Here is a 26,175-nt window from a genome sequence, read left to right as displayed (position 1 = left end):
AGCTCGCTGAGCACTGAGCGGACGGCCGTGCGTATCCGGGATCGCGGATATCATTCTTTTTACAAATTAAAACCGGCCAAGTGCGAGTCGGACTCGCGTTCCAAGGGTTCCGTAGATTAAGTCCGACTCACGCTTGACTGCACATTTCTACTAGGTTTCCTGTCATCTATAGGTAAATAGCTATTTTGGATATTTTTTTCAAAATTTTAGACCCAGTATAGTTTCGGAGATATTATAAAGGCGGGGAATGGTCGCACAGACAGACAGACGCACGAGTGATCCTATAAGAGTTCCGTTTTTTCCTTTTGAGCTACAGAACCCTAAAAACTAATTGAGGAGTTCGATCAAAAATAAAAATTACTCATTTTCATCAAGAAGCCATGTGCAAATATAGTTAGAAATTCAGACTATAGAAACGAGATAAATTGGAAACCGAATACACGAAACTAATATACCATAGACCAAATCGATATTGCTTCGACATCGAAACTATGCAGCCGTATGCAACTTCGCGTGATACACGCCACTCTTCGCTTTCTTACAAAACCAACTTAATGGAGACATAAAATAAACAAAAAACACCTTTAAATCAATGAAAGAAGGAATTTAATAAGTCCTAGTTAAGTTGGTATACGCTACGCCTTGATTTAACCGCCGTTAACGTCACATACAAATTTCTACTTTAAAGTCTATGGATGAAGATTTAATTTTGTGTATGATGGTATTATCTGTGAAAACGGATAAGTTCGCGTTATCGAATTTGTTTTCGCGAGTGGAGAATGAATAAGAACGAGTACAGAAAAGCCATTTGCCTTTTAATTTAAATAAAGAAAAAAAATCTGTTGGTTTGGAAAAAAAAGCTCATATGAAACATTTCTTTAGAAACGATGAAAATTGGAAACAGAAGAATATTCATTCGCAATCTATTAGTAAACCAAACCAGAATAAATAATAGTACTAAGTACAGAAGACTCAATCTCTAACAAAACGCGTCTGTTACGCTCAGCACAGATATGGCCGCTAGGTGGCGACAGCGCCACGCGCGGCTTATGGCTTTCCCCAAAATTGGGGCCGAACGGATGTACTTTTAGCTACCTGTAGCAAAGCGACGAAATCGCGGAGTGAGACACGCCTGACCAAACTACAAAAATTTCACTATATGCCTATTTTTAACCAATAAACTAAATTTTAACAACTATGTGTTGTATATATTCACCAGATATCCAGTAAAACCACTCAATACTTGTATTACACTTTATTCAACTGCCACTTAAGCTTGTAATTACACTTAGGTATTAGGTATACACACTTTTAGGTACAATCAAAGACACTTAGTTGTTCACCCTTCCGACGTCAAGCAAAGAATGCCCCGCCAGCCCACTGTTCGGTTATTTTTCAAACCACCGCTCGGTCACGCCACCTCGGCGTGTCCCCAATGTTGCCAGTATTTTAAATTTAATTGGCGCGTTTTATTAGTGTTACCACAAAATACATGAATATAATCACGAAACCCAACAATCGTCCATCCTGATAACGTGCATGTCCCCATGCACGCATCATGTGAAACCCAACAATCGGCTGACCGGGTTCTTTTTTTTGTACATAATTGATTTTACTACAACCAAGACAAAAACAAAAAAAAAATATCTTGATTCATCGAAGTGTTTGTGAACACATAAATATATTAAAATACATTATAATTATGTGAGCTAATCTGTTCTCACAGTGTCCACACATTTAGTATTAACTTTATGTGTTGATATATGAGCAAACCTGGTCTCATTATACCCAACACATTATAAATCAAAGGTATTTTCATAGTTTATATACATGTAGTGAGCTAAACTGTTCTCACTTTCTTATTTACTTAGAGTGAGCTAAACTGTTCCCACTGTCTTATTTACTTAGAGTGAGCTAAACTGTTCCCACTGTCTTATTTACTCCAGTGAGCTAAACTGTTCTCACTGTATAAGAAAAATATAAATATGTATACTATTTAAGTATAGTTAGAATACACTCATTCAACAAAACATGCTTATTATAAAACATTCAGAAATTATTAAAGCTCATTTTAACCATACGTTATGGTTAATAACTTTATAATTATACTTGTACATCAGCCCAAAATAGTCTCATAGTACAAAATTATATCAACTCAACAATTCATCAATGGGTATCCTCTTCAGTATCGGTATCGTCATGGATTTCAAGGGTAGCAACGTGAACCCAGGGCTTCATACGTTCAGCTGCTACAGTGGAATTATACCCCTTTTTCATGTTGCTAAACCCCGGTACTGACGTTATTTTATAGCGGTCATTTCCTAGCACTTTTGATACCCGAAATGGCCCTACATATGCAGGCAGTAATTTCTTACTTTTACCATCGTTGTTAAAAGAAGTTTTCGTTATTTTAACAAGGTCGCCCTCATTGTAACAACGAGCCGGTCGTCTACCTTTATCGTAGTATGCTTTTTGTTTTATTTGCTCCCTATCAATCTTGTCCTTGACCTCCTTTCTAATCGAATCTAAATTATTAGTTTCGCGGGTTGATTGGGAGATCTCGTCGAGCACGGGGTTAATATCACCGCTCATGAATGTACCAAACAATACTTCGGAGGGCATCCTTCCCGTTGTTTTGTTTATTGTGTTGTTCATGCCCCATTGGATTTTTCCTACTTCATTATCCCAGTCCTTCTCATGTTGGTTTAAGTTTAGCGCTGTTAAGGAATTTAAAATGGTGCGATTGTAGCGCTCCACTTGTCCATTTGACTGTGGACTAGCTACCGCATTCAGTATATGTTTAATCTTCTTCTCAGCGCAATACTTTTGGAAGGAATGGGATGTGAAGCAACTACCCCGATCTGTCACTAAGCGAACCGGAACTTTAAAAGTATAAAATATATCGTTCAAAACCCTAATGACGTTCAAGGTCTTGGTATTTCTCACAGGTCGCACAAATGTAAATTTCGTAAAGGCATCGACAATTACTAACAGGTAAGAATTTCCCCTCTTCGATTTGACAAAGGGCCCAAGGTGGTCGGCATGCAGAGTGTGGAACGGAATTTCTATTTTTGAAATGGGATGTAACAATCCTTCGCGATTGTTTTTGGTTTGCTTTGCGTATGCACACTCAATGCAAGCAGTAACATATTTTTTTATGAATCGTGACATTTTCGGAAACCAATACTGTTTCTTTATTTTTTCCAACGTTTTCTCAATACCAAAGTGACCAATATCATCGTGGTTCATTTTGCAAACCTGCCACCTTGCGCCCTTGGGAACCACCCATCGAAGGTCATTTCTGTCACCTTTAAGACACCTAAACCACTTGTTGTCTTTGACGACATAATTATCCCTAATATGTTGCAGATCTGTAGGGTCAACTTCGCTCATAAGAGTATTACGGATTCTAGTTATTTCTGAATCCCCTAATTGAAGCGTGAGTAACCAGTCCTCATTGGTTATATTCATGACAGTCGGGAAGGGCTCAAAATTAGAGACAGGATCAGCTGTTGGGTTACGGGAGAGCGCATCGACATGTAACATTTTTATTCCAGCCCTGTACTCTATGGAACAATTGTACTCTTGTAACATGAGCCACCAACGGGCAATACGTGGTATTAAATTTCGTTTTGAAAATGTGGAACGCAACGCGCTGCAGTCAGTCATGATTTTGAAGTCCTTTCCGAGCAAATATACACGAAACTTCTTTAAGGAACAGACAACGGCTAAAGTTTCCAATTCGTATGAATGGAAACTCTTTTCCTCGGGTGAAGTTTGGCGGCTGTAATAGGCGATCGGCCTTAAATCATTAGTGCCAGGAGTCTTTTGTAGCAAAATACCTCCTATACCGTGCTTGCTGGCGTCTGTGTGTAGTTCTAGCTCAGCTGTGTGGTCATAAATAGCTAAGATAGGCCTACTAATCAACCTAGCCTTCAAAGTCTCAAAAGCCTCTTCCTGTGCACTCGACCATTCCCAAACAGCGTCTTTCTATAGTTTTGTAAGGGGATACGCAATTTGGGCAAAACCTCCGATAAATTTTCGAAAAAATCCAACTAGACCTAGAAACTGCCTAACCTTGTGAACATCGCTTGGACGCGGAAAATTTTGCACAGACTGGATCTTCTTTTCTCCCGGTTTGACTCCCTCAGCACTAATTTCATATCCTAAATAATCGATCTTCTCGCGAAGAAAGCTGCATTTCGAGATATTTAGGGTCAACGCGGCTTCATCTAGCATTTGTAGGACCTCCTCTAATCTATCTAGGCATTCGTCTGGGTTCCTGCCAAATATTAACAAATCATCGATGTACACCGTTGCTTTGGTATAACGAGCAGAGCCTAGAATGCGGTTCATCATCCGCTGAAAAACAGCCGGTGCATTTGCCAGCCCGAATGGCATTCTATTAAATTCAAACTGACCATCGGGTGTAACGAACGAAGTTAGATGTTTGCTTTGTTCTGCTATGGGTACTTGATAATATCCCGAGGCAAGATCTAATGTTATGAAGTAAGCCTGACCAGATAAGCGAGCAATTTCGTCATCAATAATTGGCATTGGATATCTTTCCTTTATTGTGGACGAGTTTAACTTTCTGTAATCAATGCACATTCGTAGACTACCATCGGGTTTCCGTACAAGAATGATGGGACTGGCGTATTCCGATACAGATTCTCGGATTATGCCAGCTGCCATCATCTCATCAATCATTTACGAACTTGCTCTCTTTCATGGTGGGACAGCCTATATGGCCTAGATGCTATAGGTCGTTGGTCATTTAATTCAATAGTCATTTGAGTAACATCTGTGGATCCTAACTCTCCTAAACTAGACGCAAAGCAGTGTTTATATTTATTTAGTAACTGTAAAAGCCTGTCTCTGTGCCCTTCAGCAACATTGTCACCTATCCGAAGCTGAGATTCTGTTATCTGATTGGATTCTACACCCTCAAGTATTGTAGGGGACTGCGCAGTAATTCGGTTCACCAAAGCTACCCTTTCGACACGACATACAGTGAAATTTTCCATCATCAAACATGGGCAGCAACATGGGGTTACGACTACATGAACAAAACCATTCTTTACAGTATAAAGGCCCCCAGTTAAAAAGAATTGCTGACCGGGTTTGCCTACTATACTTTCCCTAACCAGGACGCTACCACTAAATTTGTCTTCCGTGACGGCTTTGATTGACGGAGGCCCGTACAGTTCGACATCATTGACAACCGCAATTTTGACTATCGAGGAAGGGTTTGACTCTGGCTGTGGCATTTCATTTCCAATGTCTATGAAACGTAAGTTCGCACAATCTTTGATAACTATGATTTGAGGCAACTCGGTATACGACTGTCCAACTAGAACAGGTCTGTCAAGGAGACTATCGTCCACTACTTTGCAGGGGACGTTGGCTTTAACACCATCAATATCGATATCGAGCCGTATTTCACCAATGGATTACACCAACCCGTTTCCAAACCCTTTCATTATTGACTCTACCTGATCATATACAATACCCAAAGAAGACACAAAAGATTGTTTAGCAAGGGTAAGTTCACTGCCAAAGTCAATAAAAACTTCTATCGATTTACCGTTTATATGAGCATATTTATAATATTTAGCGTTACCTTTCTGTGATGCACACAATGACCGAACCTCGGGAGTTTTAGCAGACTTATTTTCAGACTTTCTACTAAAACAGTCCTCAGGTTTATGACCAACCTTGTTACAATGATGGCATTTAAGTAGTGGTTTCGGGCATTGCAAGAAATGATGACCTTTATCTTTACAGTTAAAACAAAATGGGCCCTGAGGCTGTGCCTTATTCTTAGCACCTTGATTATTATTAGCATTAGAATTGTCAGACCAACTTTTGTTTCTCATATGTCCTCGATCTGGGTTACTTAATTCTTTATTACTGATCAAAAATTGCAATAATTGTTCTGGATCAGCACATCGCACGGCCACAGCGCTCGATTTTGTGGTTCTGTCGGTTATACCGTGAATTATACAATCCACAGCCTTCTTGCCGCTAAGGCCGCACTGATGCAGGAGAGCCAATTTTTCATAATAGTAAACCTCTATTGGTTCGTTAAATTTGCTCTTCCGCTTCAGCATTTCCTCCAGGATTTGGCCATAGTTTTCCTCGCATGGAAATGCCTTGACCAATTTCTCTTGCCATTCAGGCCATGAGTACAATATAGTATCTAAACTTTCGTACCACACTTTGGCCAAACCCTGGAGCTTTTGCATAGCAAAATGTATCGTAGTTTTATCATCCCATCCGTATACAGCCGCACATTCATTGACCTTTTTCAGCCATATTACAATACGCTGATTTTTAGACGAGGGATCAAAATTTGGGAGAATGTTTTTATGGTCTATGCCCTTGTTTAATGTATGCGGTTGAGATGATAGATTACTTCTAATAGAACTAACTATTTGTGCTACATCATCGGTAGAGAAGTTGTGGCTCCTGGACCTTCGTTGCTGTTGCTCGCCAACACCGTCACGACCGGTATCACGTCCGACATCACGACTAGTACCAGGCATCACGGTATCAGTGCAATTGGTGTTATTGTGACGACTGCGAGATCTACGTGATGAGCGCCGTCTGTCCTCAGACAGTCGTGATCGCGCCCTACTGTCGCGATCCTTTTGTAACTCGCGTTGCAAAGTATCCAATTGAGCGCGTAAATCTAACAACTCACGTTCACGTCCGTGCGACCTACTATTGCGGGTACGTACGGTGGCACTTCGACGATGGGAACGGCTGCGGCTTCTTCTTTCTACATGTCTGGGGCTGTGCTCCCGACGTGGAGAGCGTACACGGCTGCGGCTGTGCTCCCGACGTGGAGATCGCGCTGCAGACGTTCGACGAGTAGCATCATTATGACTGCTTGGCGTTTTCAACCGTCTTCTTTTGTGGCTTGGTCCTCCATCGCCAATGTCACTCATGATTTACACCTCATACAAAACGTAATAAACATTAGGTAGGTCACAGCAATGTTTTAACCAAAAAAAAAAAAAGGTAATGACGCTAATAACGCAACCTAAAGAATCGACATCAGTTAAAAATAAGGTAAAGTTATAAAATTATTCATTGACAAACACATTTATTCATTTATTTATTTTATAACTAAGAAATCAACCTCATCAACGTCAACATCAACGTCAACATCAACGTCAACGTCGACATCAACATCACCATCAACATCATCATCAACCCCAACATCAACGTCAACATCAACGTCAACATCAACGTCAACATCAACGTCAACATCAACGTCAACATCAACGTCAACATCAACGTCAACATCAACATCAACGTCAACGCCAACGTCAACATCAACGTCAACACCAACGTCAACATCAACATCCACACAAACGTCAACATCCACACAAACGTCAACATCAACATCAACATCATCATCAACATCATCATCAACATCATCATCATCATCATCATGATCATCATCAGGGGTCGGCAAACCGCTTCTTGCGAGCAGCATTACTTTAAGCAGTACAACATCAAAAATTACACTACACTTCTTAAAGCCCGAACACGTGGTTATATAAAAAAAAACACGTGGCTCTTTAACCTACTATATTATTGCTGCTTATTGTCGAGTTTGGCCTTTTCTAAAAAGTTTGCCGATCCCTGGCCTAAGCAATTTATTTATTATTTTCATAAGGGTACCCTAAATAATGATATTAGAACAAAATATTAGAATCATTGATATTATTTATTTTAATGGCACTAACAAGGAATTTCAAACGAATACGTAGTCGAAAAAGAAATAAATGTATAGTGTAAGGGCGTGTACTTACGTAATTTAGCGTTGGTTATCCCAATTTCTGATTTGTTGTATATATTCACCAGATATCCAGTAAAACCACTCAATACTTGTATTACACTTTATTCAACTGCCACTTAAGCTTGTAATTACACTTAGGTATTAGGTATACACACTTTTAGGTACAATCAAAGACACTTAGTTGTTCACCCTTCCGACGTCAAGCAAAGAATGCCCCGCCAGCCCACTGTTCGGTTATTTTTCAAACCACCGCTCGGTCACGCCACCTCGGCGTGTCCCCAATGTTGCCAGTATTTTAAATTTAATTGGCGCGTTTTATTAGTGTTACCACAAAATACATGAATATAATCACGAAACCCAACATATGCAAAACACCGGCTACCACGACTGCCGTATTCGAACTTCAAGATATTCACAAGAGACGACACGTACTTAGATCCATTCTAGATGTTATAGTTTAGATTTCAACTAGTTCTCTTCGATGTGTATTAATATTGTGTAATGCGAATGTCACTTTTACGATAGATCGTGTTAGATATCTATTATTAGATGTGAATTCGATCTCTAAGTAATATCTTGTGGAAATCGTTCAAGAGTATCTCCAGAATCGCGGAAATGTCAAATTTGACAGGTTAGATCTTAGATAACATATCGTTATCGTATCTTGGCGATGTCTAAAAGATATCTAATAGATGTCTATTACAAAATCCGAATCGGGCCCATAGCCTAGTGTGGGGCCACAGGACATTGTTAATTGTTAATAAGGTTTTTCTTTTAAATAAATATTATTCTTATTCTATTCTTTTTATGTATATCACTCATATATCAGTAAATATGTAACAGTTTCCAGTTGTTAGACCAGTAATTTATCTTGTCTAAAGGCAACAGGGGTAGGTAACCTTTTGTTTACAATGTATTGTATTTTCGGTAAGGTTGTGTCCTTTGCACCGCTTTCGCCCAATTACTTCAAATCCATTAGTGCGAGGACCAAATTGAGTAGAAGAAGTAATGGACCCGTTCTATCGGCTTAAAGTTACTTTTAGAACCCTGAGTTATTTGTAAGTAATGGGATTTTCTAAAGAATTCCAAATTACTGCACATTCTAAGAAAATTGTATTGTGAATTTTAAGAGTGGAATGAAAATAAGACGTTCTATTTTTGTATCCTTAGATTTCAAAGTTAAATATTGTCAGGATTTTTTGTTATCAAAAATATGTGTTAGAAGGCCGCTAACGATAAAAACATTACATTTTTATTAACGACTGTATATTAAACTGCACTGGTTAGGAGAAAACAAAAATGTATTCTGACAAATAAAAATAGACAAAAAATTATCAAAACCATAAACATAATAAAAAAGGTAAATTTATACAAAAAGGTTGTGCGATCTTGCACAACATTATATCGACATTACGAGTATCTACACGTATGCCTATTCCAGTGATCAATATTGATCAGTGGAAATAAATATCATCATCATCATCATCATGGTGGCCTTTTGGTAATCTAAGATTGGATGTAGGCCTATTCCCTCCTCTTCCACTCCTGCCGATCTTGTGCCCGACTCAGTCCCGAACATACTGTCTCACAGTTCCGGTGTGGAAATATATATAGGTAACTTTAAAATGGCATTATAGTCAATAGTCAATAGTCAAAATATACTTTATTCATGTAGGCCTAGCAACAAGCACTTATGAATCGTAACATACTTATAAATTATCTTAAGCTAATTATCAGAGCAATTTATTGATGTTATTATTCCATAAGAATATTGGATTATTATACAAATCAAATTAAACACAAATTAAATTAAATTAAGAATTTCACAAAAGAATCGTCAAACATGAAAAAAAAATTGTATAAAAAATACTAGTCTAGAATGTTTCTAGAATAAAATCTAAATGTCAAATAAATAAATAAAAAACACAAAAGAAGTATGTACATCGGAATATCAATTTCCTCATCATTAATCAAATATACCTAAAAAAATTACCATTTCGAATAACAATTAATCCCACGTTGTTTTATCATTCATGTAGTCTTGTGTGGTATAATACGCTTTAGAAATAAGTTTATGCTTTACATAATTCTTAAATTTATTAATAGATAATTCAGTAATATGGTTTGGAAGTTTGTTATAAAATCTCACACCCATGAATGATTTTTTTAATTTTATGGAGCCGAGTGAAGGGCACTGCGAGCTTTTATTTCTAGGATTAATATTATGAATTTCACAATTTTTTCTAAAATTTACAATATTTTTATGTACATACAGAATATTCTCATAAATGTATCACAGTGCACTGTCATTATGTCAATTTCCTTAAATTTATCTCTAAGTGAATCTCTATGGTTCATTTTGTATATTGCTCGAATAGCCCTCTTCTGCAGAACAAAAATGGTATTTATCTCTGAAGCACCACCCCACAGTAAAATACCATATGCCATAATGCTATGGAAGTAACTAAAATAATCGAGCTGTTTTCACATCAGTTAACTGACGGATTTTGCTCACTGCAAAAGCTGCAGAACTCAGTCTATTCGAAAGAGTAGCAATATGGGGACCCCACTGGAGTTTAGAATCTAAAGTTATACCAAGAAAAACTGTACTATCAACTAATTCCAATTCCTCATCCTTTACAATGACACTTGTTTGCACATGCCTAACGTTACTACTATTGACAAACTTAATACATTTAGTCTTTTTCCCATTTAACAATAAATTATTAACATTGAACCAATTTACTACTTTTGAAATAGCATCGTTTACATCACTGTAAGCTTGTTGTTGTCGTTGAATTTTTTCTAAAACTACGGCGTTGACTTTGGAGAGAACGGTAACTAAATTATACTTTATTAAACCAAAACGTCTACACAAACAGCTCATTTTCTACATCTTTTCATTAAAATGTTTATGAAATACGAATTTTGTCATTTCTAATCGCTAAATTTTGTAAGCAATCTCCCAATCTCGTTTTCCAATCTTCCATCGTTTTAAGACATTTTCATCGTTGGACATTCGCTATGATAAAAATATGTCATTAATAATATCGAGGCTTTCCAAACCATTTATTAATTTCAATTCATTTAATTAATTTGGAGTAATTCGAGTGTCATGCTCCGCAGAATTCGGAGCACGATGTTATTGATTAAATTAAGCTCTGACTGCTGATTTGCATTTTGTGCTAAAACGTAATGTTTCGCACTCCTGGTTTGAATGATAAAATTAATACCAAATTTATTAGAAAAGTAAACAAAGGTTCTTGGCTCTTGATCATTTATATTTAATGTCTATGTTTTGCTGACTTTTAAGACTTTGTGCAGCTTATTTTGTAATTTATATCTTTATTTAGAACACATTGACTTGACTAGTTTAAACGTCATAATCATTTCAAAATTGTTTCGTTACTTGTACCACTAACAACTATTTTCTCATTATCTTAGATCCATGTTTTTATACCTAATAATGTTTGAACCCTGCTTTTTGTTGTATGTTTGTAGGTAGGTACAGTTTGTTTAACTTTATCTCTCAGTCGCAGCCAAGTTATCTGAACATCCACAGCTTAGTTTTGGAAGTGTTTTAAGGCAAGTTCGTGTCCGATGCGTGTTATCTTGGCCTAATCCACTTTGAATTTGAACTTGAAGGACTGCCGTTAGCCACGCGAGTTGTTTTTACACACTTTTATTTAGCTTGACCTTATACATAATATTTATACAAATATACGCATTTGTGCAAGTGCAAGTGTTTCAAGTCTTGTAACTAAGATTTGAACCTCTTCGCCGTGTTTGACTCGGCTGAAATTTGGCATCCTTCCGTATTTCCGTATATCATTGTGTTTACAAGAGCAAGAGTGAAGGGGGCCTTATAATAGTTATAATTTTGACATACCTTACGTCATATTATAAGGCAAATAGCTCACCCTTGCCGACCTCTAATTCACATGATAGCAGATTAGTAGTAGGTGTAGGTACGCTCGCTCTAAAACTGGGCCAATAATATAAAAAATAATACCTCAAAACTACAAACCACTAAAGACCTTACGGCCTTGAAAACAAAGCCCACTATTGCTGGATTCATGTTTAGTTGCGACGTAAAAAGCCCGAAAGCGACCTTTTTGTGAAAATGTCAAAACAATGAAACGTCACTGAGTGTTAGTATTTGGGTGAACGGCTTAGGGCCAGCTGTTGTTCTTAATGCGACTTTATATAAACGGGTTAAGAACTGTTTTTGAATAGCTATATTATGATGTTGTATATGTTTAGCATGATTACTTACGTAAGTTTTGTCAGCTTATTCGCTTATTTATGGAGGGGAGATGGAATGACGAGTTGGAGTGTAAATGTCTATGGATATAATGAATAGGTTACGCAAATATATAAACTATAGCACAATGACAAATATGTCGAAAAGGGAAAAAGGGAATCGCTAATTGTGCGGGTGGTGGGCATGGTACCTCGATGTATTACTTCACAGCCAGAATAGTAGGTATGCTACCAACGCATGAAATAAACATTCAGACTCGTTAACCTTACTAGTGCCTACTACATTTCAGTACTAAATAACCAAAATAACTAAACGATCTTACGATGGAATCGGATTCAATTAAAATAAAAATATCACATGAAATCGTTCAAATCTTTATTTTACAAAAGTAAGCTTCTAATGGCACATAAGAAATCAAAATAACACTTGGAATCAAACACTTAGCTAAACGGTTAAAGAACTTAAGAATCTATAAGCTTTCAGAATAATCCTTCAGGTATAAGCCTTCAGGAACGTAGCGAATTAGGCACGAGCTTGGCTAACGTCCGATCTCTAGCGCGGTCCGATCAAGAAGAAGGAAGCCAGTTCCAGCGGCGGAGCCAACTGCTCCCGCCTCCAATTCAAGTTGGTAAACCTGCCTAACCAGTCTACCAACATAACGACAAAAATGCCCACTTGTGCCTACGTTCACTCAAGATACACCTCTTGACGTTCCAAAGCCTTCTACCTGTCATCTTAGTTCAACAATACGCCAATAGATGGTGGCGTTATTCATTACGCAACTTTATTATTCCGTTACAAGCAAATAACACGTAGCCAAACATTGCTAATCGACTTTATACAGGCATTTAAAGCTATGAACTGTAACACTGCAATACGTCCTTCTGGTGTCTCGCTCCGACAAATATAATAAAATGTCTGGAAATCTCGATATGTTACGTAAGTCTTCAACTACAATATTAGTCACAATTAATGTGTCGTCGTGACAGGACTTGAGAACCTCCTTTTGAAATCTTAGAATCGGTTGAAACGCTAACTGACAATATTTATTTTGCTTTTAATGGATGGACACCTTGAAATCGGAAATCTGTCGCTGGGCACCCTGTATTACGCTATCATTTTGGTCTTATTCAGTTCACATGGGATCCAAAACGTCTGTTTCCTGTATCCTCTGTAACTCATCACTTCACTCAAAATTGACAAGGAATAATTTATAATCATAACTAACTTATATACTTAGCCCACTTTACGAGGGCTGTTTGATAAGTACCCGTTTTCCAAATGTATTAATATCACGGGCCGAAAATATGTATACAATCGTTTTAAGCCATTTTTCAGAGGTGGGAAAATTTAAAAAAAAAACAGCATTCTTTTGTTTTTTTCTCATTTGACAGCGTGTAATGTAGGTAGCTATAATCCTTGATAAATATGGTATGTGGGTATTCGGGTGGTTCGCAAATAAATGGCGTACTGATGGACGTGTTGGTTTTATTACAGTGGCTTACGAGTTGGGATTTAATCATTATATACAGTGTTATTGCTAAATTTACGTAAAACTGAGTGCTAATAGTGATACGCGGTAAAAATAACAACATAAACAATGCCGATCGGGAAAATGAGCGAGTTCGACGTGACGGACGGAACGTGGTCGTCATATGTGGACCGTTTGGAAATGTTTTTCCTTGTAAACGACATAAAGGATGAATTAAAATTGCCGACTATGATTGCTGTGATGGGAAACGGGGCGTACGAGCTACTTGTGAACCTGGCAAGCCCCAAAAAGCCGGCGGAGGTCACTTACAAAGAAGCTGTTGATCTATTACGTCATCATTTACAACCAACGCCGTCAGTCTTGGCCGAAAGATATCGTTTTAGACAACGTCGACAAAACAATGGCGAAAATATTGCCACTTACGTGGCGGAATTGAAGAAACTGGCCAGGGAGTGCAAATTCGATGCTACCCTTAATGAAAACCTTCGTGACCAGTTTGTATGTGGTCTGCGCAGTGACATCATACGTCAGCGGGTATTTGCGGAGGAAGATACGCTAACATATGCAAACGCGATCAGGATTGCGACGTCCTTGGAGGCAGCGGAAAGAGACGCGGCAGCAGTAGAACCATCGTCGGGCACCGGGGCGAGCGGTGCGGGGCCGACGGTATCAGCTACGGTACATTCTCTGGCGCCAGGAGGGGCACGCGGGAACCAGGTGCGAGGATCGCGGGCCACGGGCGGTGGGCGCGGGAGGAGCTTTGGTAGCACAGCGCGGGGAAGCGGGGCAAGATCGCACACCATCGCGGAGAACGGCGGTCATGGCGCCGGCACCGCCTACACTCCAGGCGGCAGAGGGCCCCACCAGGACTGTAAAGGCTGTGGTTCGACAGCTCATGATTACACCAATTGTCGGTTCAGAGATTATATCTGCAGTTTGTGCCGTCGCAGGGGGCATTTGCGACGAGTGTGCTCGAGCCGTAGTGAGGGCAGTCGCGGGGGAAGCGCCCCGTCAGGAAGACTGCATTATGGCCAAGCGGAGAGTTCGGATCGGGAGGACTCAACCACTGAGGACTTTCACCATTTGTGTTTAAGTGACTACGGACCGGTGAGTGTACCTATCACTGTAGACTCTCACATCTTACTACAAATGGAGATAGACACAGGTTCGGCGGTATCGTGTATTAGTAGCAAAACTTATAAGAAACTTTTAAGTCACTATCCTCTCGAAAATGGTTGGTTAACACTAAAGTTTTATAACGGGGCAAAGGTCAAGCCGATAGGCGTTATTAAGCCAAAAGTTAGTTATGATAAGCGGGAAAAATATTTAGAGTTGTTTGTTATCGATGGAGGCACTACCTCGCTGCTAGGGAGACAGTGGTTGGCCGAGTTAAATATTAAGATTCCCGAGTTCAGCAATTGTAACAATGTAAAGACTGATGAACTAAAAATGTCTAATGAAATAAATAATTTGCTTTGCAGATATAAAGAATTGTTTAGCGGCGGGCTCGGGCGGTACAATGGCGGGCAGGCAACGTTGCGCGTGCGCGAGGGGGCGGCGCCGGTGTTCCACCGCGCGCGGCCGCTGGCGTACGCGCTGCGCGAGCGGGTTGACGCCGAGCTGGACGCCATGCTGCGGGACGGCGTCATCGAGACCGTGGACTGCTCCGACTGGGCCTCGCCGCTGGTGCCGGTGAATAAAGCTGACGGTTCGTTGAGAATCTGTGCCGACTATAAATCTACACTGAATCCGGTTCTGCTAATTGATCGATATCCCTTGCCTAAAATTGATGATTTAATGGTAAGCCTTAGCGGAGCATGCTACTTTTCTAAAATAGACTTATCCCAAGCCTATAACCAGATCGAGCTGGATGACTCAAAACAATATACCGTTATAAATACGCATCGCGGTCTATATAGGTATAACCGACTAGTGTACGGGTTATCGTCCAGTCCGGGAATATTCCAACGTATAATGTGTAATTTGCTGAAAGGTATACCTAATGTAGAGATATTTTTGGATGACGTGATCATTGGCGGTAAAACTAAACAAGAACACTTAGCGGCCTTAGAAGCGGTGTTCAGCAGGTTACATAAGGCCGGTTTAAAACTTAAAAGTAGCAAATGCGTATTTTTAGTAGACGAAGTCCAGTATCTCGGGTACATAATAAGTAAGGATGGTATAAAAACTGACCCGGCCAAGGTCGAGGCGGTACTTCGGGTACCTAGGCCAAGTAATGTCACGGAGCTCCGTTCCTTCTTAGGTATTATTAATTTCTATGGGAAATTTATTAAGAATATGAGTGTGAAGCTAGTTCCACTATATGAACTTCTTAAAAAGGAAAAACAATGGTTTTGGTCTCCAGATTGTGAACGATCTTTTAAAGAAATTAAGGCAATTCTAGCCAGTGCGGAGGTACTCGCTCATTATGATCCTAAGAAGCAGCTGTTTGTTACCTGTGACGCGAGCTCGCGCGGCGTGGCCGGCGTGCTGACTCAGCCAGGCCCGGACGGCCGCGAGCGGCCCGTTGCCTACGTTTCGCGCACTCTTAATGACGCCGAGCGGAACTATTCACAAATACATCGCGAGGCACTAGCTATCATATTTTGTATGAATAAATTTCACCAGTATTTATATGGTCGGCATTTTACTTTACGTACCGACCATAAACCGCTAGTGTCAATCTTCGGACCCAATACCGGTATACCGACTATGGTAGCTAGTCGTATGCAGCGATGGGCAATTATTTTGTCGGCCTACTCGTTTGATATAGAATATGTGCGAACGGATAATAACGGCGCGGACGGTTTTTCGCGGTTACCTGTTAGTAACAAGGGTCAAGACAAATTATCGGCGCCGGAGCAAACTTATTTGCACTTTGTTCAACAAGCCCTCTTGCTAGATTATAATGAAATTAAAAGAGAGACCGCACGTGACCCATTACTGTCTAAGGTTTTAAGCTACATTAGGGATGGCTGGCCAGAGTCATGTGAGATTTCGAATTTACAGCCACACTTTAATAGGAAGAACGAGTTGTACGAGGAACTAGGGTGTGTCATGTGGGGTCCTAGGCTGGTGGTACCGGAAAAGTGTACAGATAAAATATTAACTATGATTCATGAGCCTCACATGGGAATCGTCAAATCAAAGGCGCTCGCCCGCAGTTACGTGTGGTGGGCGGGGATCGACGAGGCCGTGGAGCGCGTGTGCCGCGCGTGCGCGGTGTGCGCGGCACACGCCGACGCACCGTCGCGGCACACGCCGCGCATGTGGACTTGGCCTCACCGACCCTGGTCGCGTCTCCATTTGGACTACATGGGCCCTATAGGGGGCAAAACGTATTTTAGTCGTAGTGGATGCGATGTCTAAGTGGATAGAGGTTTTTAATGTCACTAATACTACAGCGGGAGGGTTAATAGATCGGCTGTGCGAATTGTTCAGTAGGTTCGGCATTCCTAAACAAATAGTCAGTGATAACGGCAAGCAATTCACTTCAAAGGAACTCGAGGATTTTACAAAGTATTGTGGCATTGAACATATATTTACAGCTCCGTACCATCCGGCGTCGAACGGGTTAGCTGAAAATTCAGTTAGGACATTAAAGCGGGTGATCCGTAAGGCATTGCAAGAAAACCAGAACGTGGAGCGGGCATTATGGGCCTTTTTAATACATTACCGGAATGTAGAACACTCCACTACTGGAGAATCCCCGGCTACGCTTCTTTTAGGTAGACGGTTGCGCACGCGCTTAGACATAATTAAACCGGACAGGGAGGGACACGTGAGGCGCGCGCAGCACCGGCAGCAGGAGGCGGCGGGAGGAGTGAGTAGGAGTGTAGATATGCAGGACCAGGTCTGGTATAGGAAGTACTTAAAGGGAGAAAAATGGTTTCCGGGTCGAATAGTAGATGTTCTAGGGCCGAGCAATTATAAAGTATTAGGTGATGATGGTGAAACCGTACACAGGCATATCGATCAATTGCGGAAACGGTCAGTTAACGGTAGGCTATCTCTCGCAGCTACCACGACGGCAATAGATTCAGTGAAAGCGTGAACTTAAAATTGTGAAAATGGAGAAAGAGCAGTATCGTAGTGTTGAGTCGCTCACTCGTGAGGCACCTCATTTGTACCACTCATTTTGTTAATTTGTCGCAGTACTTCGTACCGCAAAAATGTCTTACTTCACTCCTCTATTCATTTTACTTGATTCTAAAATTATCTTTCTCCTAAAAGTTCTATTCTTAACCTCCAGAATTGCACTCCAATTAAATGTTACTATTTATTTATTTATAAAGGAAGTGATGAATACATAAATATGTATATACATTAAATATTTTTGTCGCCGTTGGAATTAATGGAATAGTCGACGCTGAAAATATAGCTAGTACCTCACCTCATTTGAAGTAAGACATTGTAACACCTCATTTTAGAAAATGAGGTACTCATACAAACTCATTTTAAATTGATGTCCTACCCATCACTACAGTATCGGTCTGTAATTAGATTCTTGTTTTTGGAAGGAAAAACATGTGATGAAATAAAAGTAAGAATGCAAGCGGTTTACCATGAATGTGCTCTTTCTATGACAACCGTCAGATACTGGTTTAACGAGTTTAAGCGGGGGAGAACAACCGTCTTTGATGAGGATCGCCCAGGCCGCCCAATTGAGGTGACTACAGACGATATGGTTAAGAAAATTGAAAATATCGTTTTAGCCGACCGCCGAATTGAACTTCGAGAAATCGTTGATGCTGTAAATGTTCCAATCGAGCGGGTACAAAACATATTAGAAGAAAAATTGGGTATGAAGACAGTATCGGCGAGGTGGGTGCCGCGTTTACTCACGGAGGAGCAAAAACGGAACCGACTGACTACTTCGGAGCAGTGTTTGGCCGTGTTCAAACGTAACCCGAAGGAGTTTCTGCGTCGTTTCGTGACCGTAGACGAAACGTGGGTCACCACTACCCCCCGGAAATGAAAGGGCAGTCGAAGCAGTGGATTTTACCGGGTGAACCTGCGCGAAAGATAGCAAAAATCGGTCCATCGGCTGGAAAGGTCATGGCGACCGTCTTTTGGGATTCGCAGGGTATTATACATATTGAGTTCTTAGAAAAGGGGAAAACGATAACAGGGCAGTACTATGCCAATTTATTGGATGAATTTGACGCTGGGTTGAAGGACAAACGACCCCATTTGAAAAATAAAAAAGTACTGTCTCATCACGACAACGCACCAGCTCATTTGTCTAGAGTTGTGATGGCTAAATTAACACAATTACGCTACGCCCTATTGCCTTACCCCCCGTATTCTCCAGATTTGACCCCATGCGATTTATTTTTGTTTCCCAACCTGAAAAAATGGCTCGGTGGTAAGCGATTTGGATCAAATGACGAAGTCATTGCCGCCACAGAGGCCTATTTTAATGACTTTCCGAAATCATACTTTTTGGATGGTTTATTGAAGCTTGAATATAGGTGGAACAAGTGTATAGAGTTAAAAGGAGACTATGAAGAAAAATAAATGCATATAAACAAAAACAACTGATTATTTTTTTCATAAACGGGTACTTATCAAACAGCCCTCGTATATATAAATAGTATCTCTCTCAAGTCGACACAACAAACTTTTTCCGTAATAAACAAAAACAACGAAGGAATCCGTAAGTGACACTACGATTAATGGTCCCACATCACTCTTCGAAACCTAAAACCGAACAAAAAGTCCTAACTTCATACTTTACATGTTCACACATACGACATTCTGGTTTTAAAGAGAATCCTAGAACAGTAACACTCTTAACCGTCCATCGGTGGACCTTACGCCTTTTGTAATAAGGTTTACGAGGTGTCAGTTAACAGTGTGCGCGACGGTACGCTCCTATTCACAAACATGTATTCATTTTTGTACCTTATTCCAAAACCGTAAGGAAAAAAGTGTGTACATGTTTATGACAGCCTTACACGTACGATATAACGGTTCTAAAAGTAAGATTGTAATCACAAAGTTAGTCCGAGTAATTATTATTTATCACAATACGTTTAGGTCGAGACGGGAACATTTATTTTGGGACATTGACAAATTTTGTGCGAAACAAGGGGTGCGATTTGATGTGATTTATTTGCAGATCGTGACATGGTAATTGTAAAGGAAATATTTTGAAAAGGGTAACGTTTTTGGTTTAGGTACAAACACTTCGACACGAACGAATAAGTACCTAGGTAGTTGTAAGAATTATCAAATAAATAATAATAAATATTAAGTTAAGCCCCAGTAAGCTCAATAAGGCTTGTGTTGTGGGTCTAGACGACGTTATATTTACCGCATATAGATAAAATTCTTATTATGTATAAAACATCCATATCTCAGGACTAAATAGTTGTGATGAACACAAATAAAAGCCCTTACCAGGATTCAAACCCGTAACCTCTTCTGCTTCATAGGAAAGGTCACTGCCGACTTCTAATTGGCAAGAGCCGCTTGTCAGTGGAGTATTATATACACAGATATAATCATACTATCTTTTTAATTCCTAAGTGTTTGAACTACGACGCCAAATTCTTGCATAATTTTGGCATAATAAAACTGGTAACATCACGAATTATCGAACAAATATGCGGAATAGAACATGGAACACAAAGGGTTTCCAACAAATTGTCGATTTGCGTGAAAGCAGTCATTTGTTTACGGCCAGAGTTTTAACCTTCGAAGGAGTGGGCATCTGGCTAATGCACTGGTTGACCACTGGTAGGTCCTATCTCGTTTCAGTAAGGTTCACGATTGGTTAATCAATTGTGTAATGGATATAGTTGACTATTGGTAGTTCTTATTTCTTCGCAGTAAGGTTCACGATTGGTTAGTCAATTGTGTAATGGATATAGAATGGGACAGTAAAACTTATCTTTATTAGGTAGCTGCCGACATTTGCACATGTTAGATAACGAGGTCGGTAAAAAATAAAATAACATATAGATGGTCAAGCAAATCTTGTCAGTAGAAAAAGGCGCAAAATTCAAATTTTCTATGAGACGATATCCCTTCGCGCCTACATTTTTCAAATTTGCCGCCTTTTTCTACTGGTCAAGATCTGCTTGACCATCTATAGATATCCCAAGCTATACTCGTAGGTACCTACACCATTCTACAGTCAGCAGCAGCAATAGTTGTTAAGCGGGCGAGGTGTTTCAAATTACCTTGACGCGCTCTTATTCTCTTAACAATAAAGTCGCGTCAAGATCATTTTGAACACCTCTCCCGCTTAGCAACCATTGCTGCTGACTGTACATCCACCGATTTCTATTCATACTGTAATGTCATAATAATACGAGACGATAACTTTTAAAGGTCGCCGTCCTGAAGATAATGCCTCAACTTAGTTCCACCTTATTTCTTAGGCAATAGAGTCGGGTTTCCCTTGTTTTACGGTACTGAGATATTGTTAACTGGCGGGCGGGCACGCAGCTGTATGAATATTAGAAAAGGTTAATATTAAACGGAATTTGCTGTATGACTTAATGATTGACCTTTAATGTAAAATGTAAAGTATTTGGTGTTAAATAAAATGTATCTCTCTCTCTCTCTCTCTCTCTCTCTCTCTCTGTCTCTAAAATGGTGTGGGATATCGTATAGTGTACTGATTATTTTGTAATTTACTAAGCATATCTTTTCAAACGAGCTCGCACGTTATTTTGTGAGAAATACCCCGTCATATATTTTCGTTGTTATATAAAATTCAGACCAAAATATGCTTTTCTTGACTTTTCGATGTCAGATTATGAGTTCTCTCGTCCATGAGATGAGATTGTGCCCAGTGGGATTACCGAAAAATCTAAAATCACTATCTGCCTCTCTGTCGCTCCTGCATTCGAGCGACAGCGAGGCAGATAATGTTTTTCCACTTTTCTATGTTGGCGAAAGGGCCTGAGCAGTGGGTCGCCTAAAAGCGAAATTATTATTATTTTACTTGTTTTTTAAACTTCTCAGAATGTAATTATAGTCTGCTGGTTTAATGAAGTTCACGAGCCGAGGTCAATGCATTTTTTTGTCAAAAAGTCGAATTTTAACTGCGGAAAAAATAATACTAATAAAATCATTTAATAACTGTTGTATACTTAGTTTTCTTCTGAGTTTTTATTTGATGAAATATTTCGCAATTTTTTTATCAGCGACAGATACAAGGCACCTTACAGCTTACAGCGATGCCGTGACTTTCTATATATTTAAAAGAACAATTGCAACACGTCGAGGCCTCGGCACCGCCGAATTTCAGTTAGCAGTAAAAACGCAGTAAACCGCAAATGTGCCGCCGGCAATGCTCGGCCCCGGACACACCGAGCGAATGTATTGGTATTAAATATACTGCCGGCTGTACACACTCGTCGAGAGCGTTAGTGCTAGTTAGTTAGTGCTTCTGGGCATTTTCCGCAAATCGACAACCATTGTGCCTATTTTGGGTGAAACGAGGTGGCGCTACTCTAACCACCCCAGCTCCTCCATGAAACCTAGCAATGTTTTCAGGTTGCTGACTGCCTCTTTTAGTGTGCTCGGAGTCCCTAGGTATTTGTTCCTGTATGTTTCTACCTGTTTGCAGTCTAGGAGTATGTGTTTTGTTGTTTCCTCTTATTCCATGCACGCTCTGCACATGGGGCTGTCTGTTTTACCCATATTGTGTAGGTGTTTGTTTAGTGTGTTATGTGTTCGTCGAGAGCGTACTACGTACTCTAATTGTAATAACAGGCTATGGATTAGATCTGGATTTGTTATGAATATGATCTGTCAGTGTAAAAAGTGACAAATCTGGTTGAAGAAATGTCCCTTTTGACACTGACAGAGAATATCCGTAACAAATCCAGATTAAATGAATAATCTATTATTACAATCGGAATACTCCTCCAGGTAGTATTTCTAAACCGATTCTGTTCGCGAGATCTACAGCTCGTAGAGCCACTAGTTCTTTTTAGGGTTCCGTACCAAAAGGGTAAAAACGGGACCCTATTACTAAAACCCCACTGTCCGTCTGTCTATCTGTCACCTGGCTGTATCTCATGAACCGTCACAGATTTCTGTTGCCGCTATAACAACAAATAGGTACTAAAAAGTACGGAACCCCTCGTGGGCGAGTCCGACTCGCACTTGTCCAATTTTTTTTGTAATTTTTTCACACGTTACGACATACACGCCTACCTATTTCGTTTTGTATTACATACGAGTAGAACGAGTAAATAACTAACATAAGTTGAAAGGTTATTCTTAAACCTCGAATAGTAGCACCCTGTGTACCCCAACCTTTATCGTAGTATGTCTTCGATAAAATACCCAAATACCGTCCCATTCCGTCGGATTTTCGCATTCGGGATGCATCACATCGAATGCATTTCGTGCTTTATCCACTTTCTATTTGGTAGGATCAACCTCATCGCCGCATCGGAAAGCCTACCCCGGAAGAACTATTATATAATCTGTGCCCCAGGGCACTACTTTATAGTAGGTACTAAAGTTTTTGAAGTGAAAACTTTTTTAGCGGCGCTGTGCACTTTTTGAGGTGGGAAAAAAATGATAAACTCGAGACAGCGTAAGGCGATCACGTGACCGTAAGGTTTAGATGGCATTTAAATCAATAAAGAAAAACTCAATGAGATTACATGAAAAACTGTTACATGTAATGTCATTGAGTTTTTCTTTATTGATTTAAATGCCATTTAGTGAGTTTCGCTCTAACTGGTATTAATATAACTCGAGTACTAACAGTGATGTGCTTAGGGGTTTCAAGTAATTAACGCTAACGCTAGATGGCGTTAACCTCAATTATACATAGTGCATTTTGCACTAGTCATTGAGTTTTCACTTCTGCCGGCACTCCCTGAGTGCAACCCGTTGTTTTTTTTTTAATCTTTATTGAAGAGCTTATCTTAGCTATTATGTCGCTCTATATACTCAACATACAATCAGTATCACACTTATCTATGAGAACGATTACTAACAGGCGGCACACTTATAAAAATCCATCAGTACTCCATTGACATTTCCGAATTCCTCAGTTTCTAATTATTTTTGCTGACGGGAACGGCCCCTTAAGAGACCAGAGGTACACAACGGCTCCTTAAAAGGCATTTAATACAAGAGGAAAACAATCTGGTTCAATCTGCTTTGTTTACGTAAGATCGTTCCAACGTGTTAACTTTCCAACAAACTTTAATTATAAAACCTAACTCATATAAAACTTTTATATCCCCTTTTGGAACAATACAAGTGCACTTTAAAACTTCCTTCATGTTTTCAACTCTGCAACAGAATCTGTTATATACCCATCTCTTTTGTACTAGGTTAATTGAACAGGGACAGGACGTGTTTCAGCTAACAGGTGCTTTTTATAGTCGCAGAGTTTTTGAGGTAAATTCTATTTTGCTCGTTTGATACTTGCAGTGAGGTTGCGTTTGTAACCGTATTGAAATAATTTTTTTTTAATAGGTACTCAAAAAAAAGTAAAATAAAGGTGTACGGTGGTGAACTGCCAAGTTTTGAAGTAAGTGCTATAGGTAAGTAACGAACTAAAGAAATCCTGGCGAATTTGTGTGTGTAAGTATTTATGTTCCACTTTTAAATAAAGAGTATTCAAAGATAATCTTATGGATTATTATGATGGTAAATGTCTTTGTTGTAATATGCTTCACAGTTTAATGTGAGCACGCGTTTAAATCTTTGAATAAGCTCTTTACAAATATTTAAAACGAGCTAAAATGAGATTGTAACGAGTACCTAAGTCGTATTACTAGGAGATAATTAATTAATAATTAATTATAATTATATTTCGCAGACTAAGCAAAGAAAATCAGTATAGTAATATGTACTAAAAAAACAACCCACCCATAAAATTATTTTCCTCTTACACCAATCATCATAGCCTCACGTAAGGCACTAAACTTATTTATTACCATAACAAAGAAAAGTGCCATTTGCTTTATTCCACTACTCGACTAGCATAATGTTTATTGTAGGTACTTAGCCAAGTTTATCGCAAATATGTATTATTAAGATCTTGTCGTTATGTATTGAAGTGATAAACGTGACAACGCGACACGACAAAGCAACAGTGTCAACAACAGCACCTTTTGCAATTTGCTGTACTTAAGACGCAAAAAAAACGGACAATAAGTGATAGCCGAGTATTATAAATAAATAAAAAGTTTTTTTTATTCAATCGACGACACTCTTTTTTGCTTTTATTTAACCTTTTCTACGAGCAAGGACACCCCTTGTAAATTTAGGCTAGCATTTCTGTTCCAGCTATTTCCATTAAAATCCAACAAATATACCTTAATGGGTCATATCATTATCATATTCTATCGAAAGACTCACTTTTTTATAATACCTATTTATACATTAGCGCTAGCGACCCGCCCCGGCTTCGGACGGGTTAACAATTTATACATAAACCTTCCCCTTGAATCACTCTATCTATTAAAAATCATCAAAATCCGCATCAAAATCCGTTGCGTAGATTTAAAGATCTAAGCATACATTGGGACAGACAGCGGGAAGCGAATTTGTTTTATACTATGTAGTGATTATTATTTACTTTACCTGACTGGATTGACTATATAATACTGTATATCGTCTTGAACTAACTTCCCTATCACCTAGCCTTTGACGAGCGTTCTAACATGATCACATAAGTTTGAGGACCAAGCAAACACTAACTTCAGTAATACCGGCGTCGAAATTTCGAACTTGGCTATTCACTTCACACCACTTGGTCAATGTGCACAACATATTGACAAACTTATAATTATGCAACTTGGACGAGTTTATGTAAGATGGGATGACAAAGTAATGAGGAAGTACCTAAACCTTTGAGTTGGTTTCATCTCTAATTGACAGTTTGATGCTCTTAAATGATCTTTAAGTTCTTAAATATTACTTAAAGATCACATTATTGTATTCAGTAAAAAGTAACAGCCATACAGCCATATTCGAACTTTAAGATACGTCAAATATTAGATATAGAAACGATATGGATCGGATATGTCAGTATCAAACTAGTGTCAAAAGTCACTTTTCTTCAAACAAAAACGTCACTTTTGACGCTTGTTTGACACAGACATATTCGGTCCATATCGTTTCTATCTCTAATATTTGACGTATCTTAAAGGTACAATATGGCTGTAATAGGATTTACGTTTTATCCATATATTTTGTCACCTTAAAGCAACCTTGACTATATATAAAGGCAAACAAGAATAACATGACTAATCCCATATTTTTAAGAGCCCCATTTCCTTTAACCCTTTTTCACGAATTTGTTGCGTAAAATATTGCTTGAAATATACGAGATATTATAACAGGTAGCCTCGCTGCGTTTGGTAGGCAATACCGACGAAACCGGCGCAAGAAACTCGACGGGACTCCTTCTTTCAAATAAATAATAAAAGATTTCATTCAAATCGAATTTTGATTTAAATTGAAGACAAGAAGGTTCCAAATTCAAAACTTCAATAATGACAAGGGGACTCAGGATATTTTTTTTTCTAGCCTATCTGAGTGTCCCACTGCTAGGTAAAGGCCTCTCCTCCTGATTTCCACGACTCCTTTCAGATTCAGGAAGCTGTCCAG

At 39.3% G+C, this 26,175-nt stretch overlaps 1 protein-coding gene across 2 annotated transcripts in view; it reads right to left on the bottom strand.

The window, feature by feature from the left end:
- Positions 1-26,175, bottom strand: part of LOC134648323 (pseudouridylate synthase RPUSD2-like) — a 625,507-nt gene that overhangs the window by 513,593 nt on the left and 85,739 nt on the right. The gene's annotated exons all lie outside the window — the stretch shown is intronic.

Source organism: Cydia amplana, chromosome 5 (assembly GCF_948474715.1).
Source record: "Cydia amplana chromosome 5, ilCydAmpl1.1, whole genome shotgun sequence".
Lineage (NCBI taxonomy): Eukaryota > Metazoa > Arthropoda > Insecta > Lepidoptera > Tortricidae > Cydia > Cydia amplana.
This window is presented reverse-complemented; position numbering and strand designations above follow the sequence as displayed.